Raw genomic sequence first — 12,301 nt, 5'->3', positions numbered from 1 at the left:
TGTAATTAATTTAAATTCAAATGGTCACATGAAGCTAGTGGTTACCATATTGGACAGCCCTGGGCTAGATGACGTTAAGACATGCTCATCTCTAAACCTAACTAGGATCTAGAAGGAAGGAACAATTTTCACTTGATTTCTTTCTGAAATTATAACTAAAGTGTGCAATTTAATAAGCTGTATACCTATGCCATAGGTATACACCCATCAAACCATCACCTCAGTCAAATTGTGAACATATGCAGCACCTCCAACAGTTTTCTCTTGCTCCATTGTAATCCTTCTCTCCTGTCCCTCTCACTCATGACCCCACTCCCCCTGCTGCCCAGGCAACTACTAACCTACTTTCTGACAGTATGGATTAGTTTGGGTTTGCTAGTATATAAGTAACATCACATAGTATATAGCCTTTTCTGTCTGGCTTCTTTAATTTAATATAATTCATCCATGAGAGTCATTCACAGTGTTACATGTATGAATAGTTCATTTCTTGTTATTGTTGAGTATCCATTATACAGATATATCACAATTTCTTTATTTGTTCACCTTCTAATGGACATTTGGCTGTTTCTAGTTTCAAACTATTGCAAATAAAGCTGCTATGAACATTTTGTGATGTTTTTGTATGGACATATACTTTGTTTTCTCTACGGTAAATGCCTTATAGTGAAATGGTTGGATCATATTATAAACGTCAGTTTCGTTTTATTTTATTTAATTTAAAGATTTTATTTATTTATTCATGAAAGATAGAGAGAGAGGCAGAGACATAGGCAGAGGGAGAAGCTGGCCCCTTGCAGGAAGCCTGATGTGGGATTTGATCCCAGGACCCCAAGATTACTACCTGTGCTGAAGGCAGACGCTCAACCACTGAGCCACCCAGGGGTCCCGTCAGTTTGGTTTTTTAAAGAATTTTTGGTGAAGTATCTATTCAAATCTTATGCTGTTTTTAGATTGAATTGTTTGTTTCTGTTCTGTTGTTGTTGTTTTTATAATGTGAATCTTTTACTGGCCTGTAGGCCACGACATAAAAAAATTATGGAACACTTCACAAATGTGCATGTCATCCTTGCACAAGGGCCATGCTAATCTTTTCTGTATCATTCCAATTTTAGTGTAAATGCTGCCAAAGCAAGCGCAAATTGTTTGCTTCTTAATACAAAGTTTGTATTTTCTGGATACAAGTCTTTTATTAGATATATGCTTTGCAAATATCTTATTCCAGTCTGTGCCTGGTCTTTACATTCTCTTATTAACAGTGCCGTCTGAAAAGCAGAAGCTTTTAATTTTGGCAGTCGTATTTATCAACTTGTTCTTTTGTGGATTGTGCTCTTGTCATCGTATCTTTGGAATCTTTGCTTAAGATATGATCACCAAGACTTTCTCTCATGTTTTCTTCTGGAAGTTTCATAACTTTGAGTCGTATACTTAAATCTATGATCCAGTTTTGTGTGTGATGTGTGGTAAGGATCAAAATTTATTTTTTAAAAACCGGGATATTCAACAGTTACAGCACCATTTGCTGAAAAGACCATCCCTTCTTCACCAAATGCCTTTACGTCTTTGTCAAAAATCAGTTATCCATATGCGTGCAGGTCTATTTCTAGACTCCCTATTCTGTTTCCTTGGTCTATTTATCTTTACACACTGTCTTGAGTACTATAGCCTGTGATATGTCTTGAAATCAGAACACATGAGCTCTCCAAATTTATTCTTTTTCAAAGCTGTTTCATCTATTCTCAGTCCCTTGAATTTCTTCAGAAATTTTAGAATAAGCTTGTCAAGTTCTACAAAAAATGTCTATTGGAATTTTGATTAATATTTATTGAATTTATAGATAGATTTGGGGGGAATTGCTGTATTGGTAACACTGAGTCTTCTGATCCACAAACAAAATACCTCTCTCCATTTCCTTGGATCTTCTTTAACCTCTGTCAGCAATGTTTCCTCATTTTCACTGCACAGTTTTTCATAACCTTTATCAAAGTTAAACTTACGTATTTCACATTTTTTATGCTACTGTAAATTGTAATTTTCAACTTCAATTCCTGATCGTTCATTGCTGGTATACAGAAACACGGAAGATTTTTGTACATTTAGAAAGACAATGTTTTGTGTTCTTAGTCTTGTATTCTACAGTCTTGCTTGACTCCCTTACTAGTTCCAGGAGCCTTTTTGTAGACTCTACAGAATTGTCTATGTGGACTATGAATAAGGATAGTTTTACTTCTCCCTTTCCAAACTGGATGCCTTTTATTTTATTTATTTATGTTTTTGTCTTATTGCAGTGCCTAGAATCTCAAATACAATTATAAATACAGGTGGTGAGAATGAATATCCTTTGTATTGTTTCTGATATTAGGGAGAAAGAATTCAGTCTTTTTTCGTTAAGTATGATGTTAGCTATAGGTTTTTCATAGATGCCCTTTAGCAAATTGAGGACATTCTTTTCTAATATAGGCATTTGGTGTTATAAATTTCAGCCTAAGTATTGCTTTAGTAGCATTCTGCAGATTCCAACATGTGGTGTTTCTGTTTTCATTCAGTTCCAAATAGTTTCTAATTTCTCTTTTGATTTCTTCTTTGATCTAAGGGGTTTTTTTAGAAGTAGATTACTTAGTTTCCAAATATTTGGAGATTCTTCAGATATCTTTTTCCAACTGAATTCTAACTTAATTCCATTGTGGTCAGACAACATGACCACAATGTGTGTGTCTGTGTGTAATTGTCAGTTTACTTTTGACTAGTGTTAGCCTGGTATATCTGTAGGCATCTTCTGTGTTTTGTTTTGTTTTTTACATTTAACTTATTTGTGTATTTAAAGTGTGTTCCTTGTGGACAGCATATACTTGGGTGTCATTTTTTTTTTTTTTTTTTTGGTCCACGCTGATGAGTTCTGCCTTTTAATTGGGATGATCTACATTTCATGTGATTTTTTTTTGGTTCATTTTATTTTTATTTTTATTTTTTTAATAATAAATTTATTTTTTATTGGTGTTCAATTTGCCAACATACAGAATAACACCCAGTGCTCATCCTGTCAAGTGCCCCCCTCAGTGCCCGCCACCCAGTCACCCCCACCCCCCGCCCTCTTCCCCTTCCACCACCCCTAGTTCGTTTCCCAGAGTTAGGAGTCTTTATGTTTGGTCTCCCTTTCTGATATTTCCTACCCATTTCTTCTCCCTTCCCTTCTATTCCCTTTCACTCTTATTTATATTCCCCAAATGAATGAGAACATATAATGTTTGTCCTTCTCCGATTGACTTATTTCACTCAGCATAATACCCTCCAGTTCCATCCACGTTGAAGCAAATGGTGGGTATTTGTCGTTTCTAATGGCTGAGTAATATTCCATTGTATACATAAACCACATCTTCTTTATCCATTCATCTTTCGATGGACACCAAGTCTCCTTCCACAGTTTGGCTATTGTGGCCGTTGCTGCTATAAACATTGGGGTGCAGGTGTCCCAGCGTTTCATTGCATCTGTATCTTTGGGGTAAATCCCCAACAGTGCAATTGCTGGGTTGTAGGGCAGCTCCATTTTTAACTCTTTGAGGAACCTCCACACAGTTTTCCAGAGTGGCTGCACTATTTCACATTCCCATCAACAGTGTAAGAGGGTTCCCTTTTCTCCGCATCCTCTCCAACATTTGTGGTTTCCTGCCTTGTTAATTTTCCCCATTCTCACTGGTGTGAGGTGGTATCTCATTGTGGTTTTGATGTGTATTTCCCTGATGGCAAGTGATGCGGAGCATTTTCTCATGTGTGTGTTGGCCATGTCTATGTCTTCCTCTGTGAGATTTCTGTTCATGTCTTTTGCCCATTTCATGATCGGATTGTTTGTTTCTTTGGTGTTGAGTTTAATAAGTTCTTTCAAGACAGTGTGGTGCTGGCACAAAAACAGACACATAGATCAATGGAACAGAATAGAGAATCCAGAAGTGGACCCTCAACTTTATGGTCAACTAATATTCGATAAAGGAGGAAAGACTATCCACTGGAAGAAAGACAGTCTCTTCAATAAATGGTGCTGGGAAAATCGGACATCCACATGCAGAAGAATGAGACTAGACCACTCTCTTTCACCATACTCAAAATGAATGAAAGATCTAAATGTGAGACAAGATTCCATCAAAATCCTAGAGGAGAACACAGGCAACACCCTTTTTGAACTCGGCCACAGTAACTTCTTGTAAGATACATCCACGAAGGCAAAAGAAACAAAAGCAAAAATGAACTATTGGGAATTCATCAAGATAAGAAGCTTTTGCACAGCAAAGGATACAGTCAACAAAACTAAAAGACAACCTACAGAATGGGAGAAGATATTTGCAAATGACATATCAGATAAAGGGCTAGGTTCCAAGATCTACATTTCATGTGATTATTGATATGGTTAGGTGTAAGTCCATCCTCAAGCTATTTTCTACTTGTATGATATGTTTATTAATGCTTTTTCTGCCTTCTTTTGATTTCATTGATTTTATTATTATGATTCCATTTTATCTTCTTTGTTGACTTACTACATGTAACTCTTTGTTTTGTTGTGTTAGTGGTTACCTTGAAGTTTAGTATACATCTTTCAGTCATTACAGTCTTCCTTCAAATCTGGTATCTGGTATCAGATACCACTTCATGTAAAATATAGAATTGTATAATAGCATACTTCCATTTCTCCCCTCTCAGTCTTTATGCTATTATTGCCATATTTTATCTGCACTAATGTTATGAACTCCCAAATACATTATTTTTTAAAGATTTATTTATTTATTTATGATAGACGTTGAGAGAGAGAGAGAGAGAGGCAGAGACACAGGAAGAGGGAGAAGCAGGCTCCATGCCAGGAGCCCGACGTGGGGCTCGATCCCGGGACTCCAGGATTGCGCCCTGGGCCAAAGGCAGGCGCTAAACTGCTGAGCCACCCAGGGATCCCCCCCAAATACATTATTGCTATTTTTTGAAAGATTTCATTTATTTATTTGAGAGAGAGCATGAGCAAAGGGAGAGGCAGAGAGAGAAGCAGACCCCCAGCTAAGCAAGGAACCCAAGGTGGGGCTTGATCCCAGGACCCCAGAATCATGCCCTGAGCCAAAGGCAGACACCTAACCGACTGAGCCACCTAGGTGCCTCACATTATTGCTGTGTTTAAATGGTTAGTGTTTAAAGAGATTCTTAAAAGAAATAATATAATCAGATACATTTATTTATGTAGTGACATTTCTAGTTCTCTTTGTTTATGGACATTCAGATTTCTACCTGGGATCATTTTTCTCCTGCCTAAAGGACTTAAGCAGTTCTTATACTGCAGGTTGTCAAGCAATGAATTCTTCGAACTTTTGTATTTCTGGAAAAGACTTTTATTTTACCTTCATTTTTGTAAGATATCTTTAGTGAGTATAGAATTCTAGATTGACACTTTTTTCCTTTTCAGTACTTTAAAGATAGCGCTCCACTATCTTCTCACTTGCATTCTTTCCAAAGAGGGATTTGTTATCATTTTTGTTGTTGTTGTGGTTGTTATCATCTTTATATTTGTTCCTCTGTACATTTTTTTTACCTGACTGCTTCTAAGATAATGTTTTGTGGGTTTTTAAAAAAATTTTATTTATTTATTCATGAGAGACATAGAGAGAGAGGAAAAGACATAGGCAGAAGGAGAAGCAGGCTCCCTGTGGGGAGCCCAATGTGGGACTCGATCCCAGGATCCCAGGGTCATGCCCTGAGCCCAAGGCAGACACTCAACCACTGAGCCACCCAGGCATCCCCAAGATAATGTTTGATTATGGTTTGCCCTTGTGTAATTTTCTTGCTAAGACTATGTGTTCCATAGGTTTATGCTATTTCCATTTTGCCATCTAATCTCCCAAATCATGTTGGTAATTAGGTAGAACTGACTTAACCAAGAAAGCCATGTAGATAACAACAAAAAGCAGGGTATATTTTAACTCAGGATTTCAAAAGGACTCATGTGACTGAACCACCTAGTGGAAAGAGAACTCTATGCACTTTACTAGTTCACTTGGCCAGGTAAGCATTCTCAGTAGTCAAATTTTGATTGCTAATTTTCTCGTGACCTTTTTAAAACATGCTCCTGCCCCAGGTTTTTTGACATTCTTCCCACTGAGAAGTGAAATCTACATCTCCTATCCTTGAATCTGGATTCTGTGACCACTTGACTAGGGGATTGCAGCAGAAGCAACATTGTGCCAATTTCTGGGCTCAGACTTTAAGACCTTGTCAGGTTTTCTTTCTTTCTTAGGATGCTTGTTTTTAGATCCCAGCCACTCTGCCATAAGTAACCCCACACTGCCTGGAGAGGGGCCCACATGGAGAGAAGGCTCACAGCCCACCACCTTGGCTGAGCTCCCAGAGAGCCAGTACCAGCCATATGAGTAACACATTTCAAAGGTTGGTGGGCCAGCCTAGTCTAGCTGTTACAGCTAGTATGGTGAGGAACAGAAGTGATCCCTGCCCTGAACTGCAGATTTGTGAGCAAAATGAATGCTTGTTGTTTTAAGCTTCTATGTTCTTACATGATTTGTTATACAGGAATAGATCAACAGAATTTCCTCCCTAAAGAACTGAATTCTTAAACCTGTGTCTCAGACAAGTAACTTCTGCTCTAATTTACTGTGGTTTCCTCTTTTCCAACTTCTAATCTTGTATATGACCCAGGGTGTTCTGCTCTCTTTTCCTTCTGTGTCAGGATAATCCCGTTCTTCTGGAGAATTTATACAGCTATTTGTAGAAAGCACTTGTTCTTCAGATTTGTATGTGTTCAAAGTGTATTCTAATTACAGCACTATTAACTGGATTCTTATGAAGCTCCAATTCCCTCTGATACACGCCACAGGATGTATGTGCTAATCATTATCACTTGCCAGTCTTCTAACCACACACTCTGCTTTGGCATCTATTTTCTCTGCCTAAGCAATGTTCTCTTTATGGCCGCAATGTCTACCCACGTTAGCTTTTTAAGCTCACTTTTAGTATAGGAGTCTTTATTAAAAGCTTCCACTATTTCCGCATCATTGAATCAGTTAGGATTCACTCACAAGATAAAAACCACACTGGTTGGAACGCCTGGGTGGCTCAGCGGTTGAGCGCCTGCCTTTGGCTCAGGACGTGATTCTGGAGTTCCGGGATCGAGTCCCACATTGGGCTTCCTGCAGGGAGCCTGCTTATCCTTCTCCCTGTGTCTCTGCCTCTCTCTGTATGTGTCTTTCATAAATAAATAAACAAAATCTTTATATAAAACCTCAGTTATTTGAATAGAGAGAGTTTAATACATGTTAATACATACAAAGATCCTAGCTAGATACCCATCAGTTGGGTCTGTCCATGGAAACAGAACTTAAATATCTCAACATACATAAATAGATTTATTTCAAGGAACTGATTTACACACTTGTGGGGGCTAGCAGATCTGAAATCTGTAGAGCAGGCTGGAAATTCCTCAACAAGAGCTATTGTTGCAGTCTTGAAGCAGAATTTCTTCTTTCTCCAGGAAACCTCAGTTTTTGCTCCTACAGTCTTTCACCTCAGTGGTATCCTAACAGCAACACCTGGATTAGTGTACATTAAGTAACTGGGTACTATAGACTAGCCCAGCTGACACATAAAACTAACCGTCACAGTAACCAAAGGGTTAAAAGAGAATTGTAAAATATCATGGAAGTTGCAACTGCTGAAATCTGAGGAAGCAAAACAAAGATTGAACTTATTAAAACTTAGAAACTTGGTAGATCAACCACGAGGAACTGAAACTCAGACCTCTGAGTAGGAGATATTTCTCAGCCAATGTTAATTGTCTGAGTCCAGAAGAGGAGACTAGGGGATTGGGATCTGATCTTTGAGGAAGGGCACTGGCTGGCTGTTGTTAGTGTCCCCAAGGAGACATGATGAAGCTGATTCTGCAGGTGTTAGAAAAACTGCAAACCGGATCCAGCTGCTGCTACAACATGAAAATGCTTTTGCTATGATGAGGTTTGGCTGGGGTAATACTCATAGGAACCACAAGCAGACAAAAAACCCTCAGGAAATACACAGCAAGGAGCAAACCTCATGTTCCTCTTCCAGTCTTTCTGTCTCCATCTAGTGACCCAAATGGCAGAGCCAACTGGAAAAGCAACATTGTGGCTTTCCACAATGTTCCATAAGTTCCAGCTCTAGGATCCTTGGTTCCAGCTCTAGGATCCTTGGTGCTCAAGGTCACCAAGGCTACCAGCACCAAGAAGTAATCCCAGAAGTTCTGGACTAGATGCCTGCCCACTCCTCCAGAAAAAGTAATTTTCCCATTAAAAGAAAATAGTGAGTTTGAAAGTGAGAGGCATTAAAGTAATAACTGATAGAGTCCTCTCCTTTGGCTAGTTAGCATCCATAAAGCTATGCTACAAAATTTGAACTTTGCTATTACCACAAAAACCTTTGTTTTCTCCCCCAAATGCAACTTTTCTGCATAGAAACCAAGACAGTGTTGCCTTCTTCCCAAACTCTGATCTGCAGAGTCTCAGCTTTCATTGTACCCATCTCTGACTGGCATTGGTTATTTCTCAAATGCAATTTCATCTGAACGTATGTTTCCTAAAAACCAAATTATAAAGTTAACTTCCAATAAAATTTGTAAAAATAAGAAGGATGAGAAGGAAAGAATAATAAGATAATTAATATATACAATTATATATCTATATACATATACATAATAAGCATGTAACTAGGCATGAGGCCATTATTGATGTTTACAACTTCCTTCTTTTGCTACCCATTTCATATTTCCTTTGTCTTCATCCAGCAACTCAGATGGTTGGGATTTTTTTTTATATGCTGGGGTAATCCATCTCGCCTAAAGGGTCTGAATCATCACTGGATATGCTTTGGCAGGGGTGAGTGGAAAAACTGTCATCTTCTATTAACTTCTACCATCGGCATGAAAATTCACCCTAGAGAACAACACCCTGGGTTCCAAATACAGTCCTCCCCATTGAGTCATTAATCAATATCAATCACCCCAAGAACAGAATAACTCTCTTCTTTGCCTGTTGGCTTAGTAGCATGAGGAACACAAAATGATCAGATGACAGTCTTGTCTTCCAAATCAATGAAACATTGGTGTAGGCTCTGGAAGAAGCATTTGCTTTTTGGGAATCAGGACTCCGAATGAGCAGAGCTCAAAGTCACAGGGATCAGAAGCAAAATGTCTGTGGGCTGGCGATGAGATTTATTAAAGAGAGGAGCTAGTCTACTTCTACCTATGATTCCCAGGCCCATGTAGACAGGCTTTGGGAAATACAAAGGGAGATATAGGTATAGATGATATAGATATAGATAGATATAGATATTTCCCTATGATTCCAAGTATAATCTACACCTATTGAAGAAGAACTCTCCTTTTAAGATGTAATCGCTCAACTAGTACCATACCTTCAGTAGCCCAGAAAGCCCTAAATCTTTCTACTAGGCCAGCTGCTTCTGAAGGGTAGGGTATAGGCCATACCAGTTAATCCCATGGGCATGAATCCATTGCTACACTGTTTTTGAAATGACTGCCTTGATCAGAATCAATGTTGTATACAGTATGCCATATTTTATAATCACAGATGATGCTGGCAGAAGGTTCTGGGCAGAAAAGGCACAATCCTTGTCTTCTCCAAGGGGGACAATAGTTTTCTCTTCTCCACGATACAAGGGAATAATTGAATCAAGTCACCCCAGAGGGCTGGCTGGGCCCATTAGGGAATGGTGCCATATCAGGGGCTTTTTGTCGTTGGCAAGTTAGGCATTCAGCAGCATTGCTGGTCAGAAAAACCTTGATTAGGGCAAGTCCCTGTTGTTGAGTGCACACATACCCCTATCCCTGCCATTATGGCTACTTCAGACACAGGTGCATTAAGCAAGCACTGGAATAGCTGGGGAAAGATGCTAATTGAAGTCCACAAGATGGGTCATTTTGTCGCCCCTCCAATCAACAGACTCTGAGTCTGTAACTGACTTGGGTCTAGAAATTGGATGGGAGGCCACTCAAGTCAAATTTTTGGTCACCATACTTTTTATAAGTCAAACAACATTCTAGTGGTCTATCAATTTTTTTCATTCCTACATTCACCATGATCAATTGTCCAACTAAAGATCTTAGTCTCAAAACAGTTTGATTACCACAATGTTCATGCAGCCTTTTATTGTAAATGTCCCCTTGTCTTTGGTGGTTAAGTTCTGTCATTTGGCCTCTGCTATATGGGAATTCCGTCCTTCCCCCTTGACATCTGTGAGCCCAACTCAATGAAAGTGTCTCCACTACTATCTCTGGCTTACAGAAAACAGCCACTATTACAGAGTTTTTCAGAGATGCAAGTGCTCACATCAGTGATGTATTTCTCAATGTTTTGTCCTCTGCGGCCTCTGGTTGATGTATTTAGAGGGTAGGGGTAGGTGTGCAGATCTCATGTGATAAAGTGATTTTATCATTCCTTTCTCTCTGTCTTGAATGCCTCTCCTATATCCTGTCAGGGAAGTTCTAGCATTCCAACCTTATTAAACACATACCAATACTGAGTCCAAGGTTCAGTAAGCCAACCAAGAAAGTTTTAGAGCCACTTACAGTTGCAAAAACTAACACATTAAACCCAAAATATCTAATAAATGTGCCAAATAAATTTGATCTGATCCAGTGCTATCTTCCATCATCCCGAGTTTAGCACCCGTAGAACATGCTTCTACGCATGTCCCAGGTTTGTGTCAATGTGTATTATACAATCTTGCAATTCTTTTAGCATATAAATGACTTCTTCTGAGTCAGATGTTGTACTAGTCTTCCCTGAAGAAAGCTGATATTTGACTCTACTTAGAGGTCTAGTGGCAACAAAGGATGCTTGTGATGGGTCTTGAGAACACTGTGCATTCCCTTGAAGGCAACTGCCCCTGGCTGAAGCTGCTATAAGGTTTTCAGAACTATAGATGGGATGGTTGATTCCATCCCTGGAAATTGCTGAGCTGGAACCTATCATCCACTGATCGATCTGAGGAAGTTTTTCAATATCATTAGAAATGAAGGAACGTATCTTGCAAGTCATCTAAGGGAAATATATCCTTTCACCAACCCATGCCTAGAGTTACCATATTTTTAAAATTAAAGTATAATTGGTACATAAGTTACATTAGTTTCAGGTGTACAAGGTAGTGACTCAACTATGCATTATGCTGTGCACACAAGTGTAGCTACCCTCTGTCACTATATAATGCTGTGACAATACCATTGAGTATATTCTCTATGCTTTTATCACTGTGACTTACTTGTTTCATAACTAGAAGCCTATACCTCCCACTCCCCTTCACCCATTTTACCACCCCCCACCTCTCTTCTCTCTGGCAACCATACGTTTGTTCTCTGTATTTATAAGTCTGTTCCTGCTTTTTATTTGTTTATTCGTTTGTCTTTTTTTTTAAGATTCCACATATAAATGAAATCATATGGTATTTGTCTTTCCCTTTCCAGCTTATTTTATTTAGCATAATACCCTCAAGTTCCATCCATGTTGTTACAAATGGCAAGATCTCATCCCTTTCTATGGCTGAGTAATATTCCATTGTGTATATATATATACCACAACTTCTTTATCCACTCATCTATGGATGGACACTTGGGTTGCTTCCACGAGGCCACCATATTTTTTGTCTGAAGCAGCTCTCCTGTGGTGCACCGAGGCTACTATGATGCCACCTAGTGGCAGTTGCTCATTGAACCTTATTTTTCCACAGGCTACTTTTAACAGGTGGTAAAGAAAGCACAAATTTACATTTTCTAGTGAGTCTCCTAAACTAGATAGATGCTCAGAGGTTGGCATCGGTATGTTGCAGACTTTCTCGGAGACAAGGTGAAGAATAATACCATCTCTTAAAGTCCCTACCACTGGAGGACTGAACAGAAGAACGTTCTACTCAGCTGACCAATAGTCTTTCTTTGAGGGTGAGCAACAGTGAAGACGTGGCAGGACAAGCCAATGGAGATCAGGCCACAGACAGCATTTCCAGAGGCTCACACCCTCTGCACCATGCCCACATTCTCCAGGACCAAGGATAGCTGGCATTACAGATCACAAAGCCTGTGGGGATCACACATAAGGATGCAGGGATCATTCATCAACCCTTTCTTTCAACGAAAGCAGTCTTCAGATACTGAGCTAGCACGAGGTTAAATAAACACAAAATGGCAGGGACAGTTAAACCAGCCCAGATCCCCTGCCTCAGAATGCTACATCTGCCCCTCTTCATTGTTGCTTAAGGTACCCCAACCTGCATGCAGCAA

General features: G+C 39.3%; 1 non-coding gene across 1 annotated transcript; it reads right to left on the bottom strand.

The window, feature by feature from the left end:
* Positions 1-1,032: 1,032 nt before the first annotated feature.
* Positions 1,033-1,135, bottom strand: LOC112649021 (U6 spliceosomal RNA). The gene has a single exon (XR_003129443.1). It is a non-coding gene; the product is annotated as a U6 spliceosomal RNA (small nuclear RNA).
* Positions 1,136-12,301: the final 11,166 nt, after the last annotated feature.

The sequence above is a fragment of the Canis lupus genome, chromosome 7 (assembly GCF_003254725.2).
Source record: "Canis lupus dingo isolate Sandy chromosome 7, ASM325472v2, whole genome shotgun sequence".
Classification (NCBI taxonomy): Eukaryota; Metazoa; Chordata; class Mammalia; order Carnivora; family Canidae; genus Canis; species Canis lupus.
This window is presented reverse-complemented; position numbering and strand designations above follow the sequence as displayed.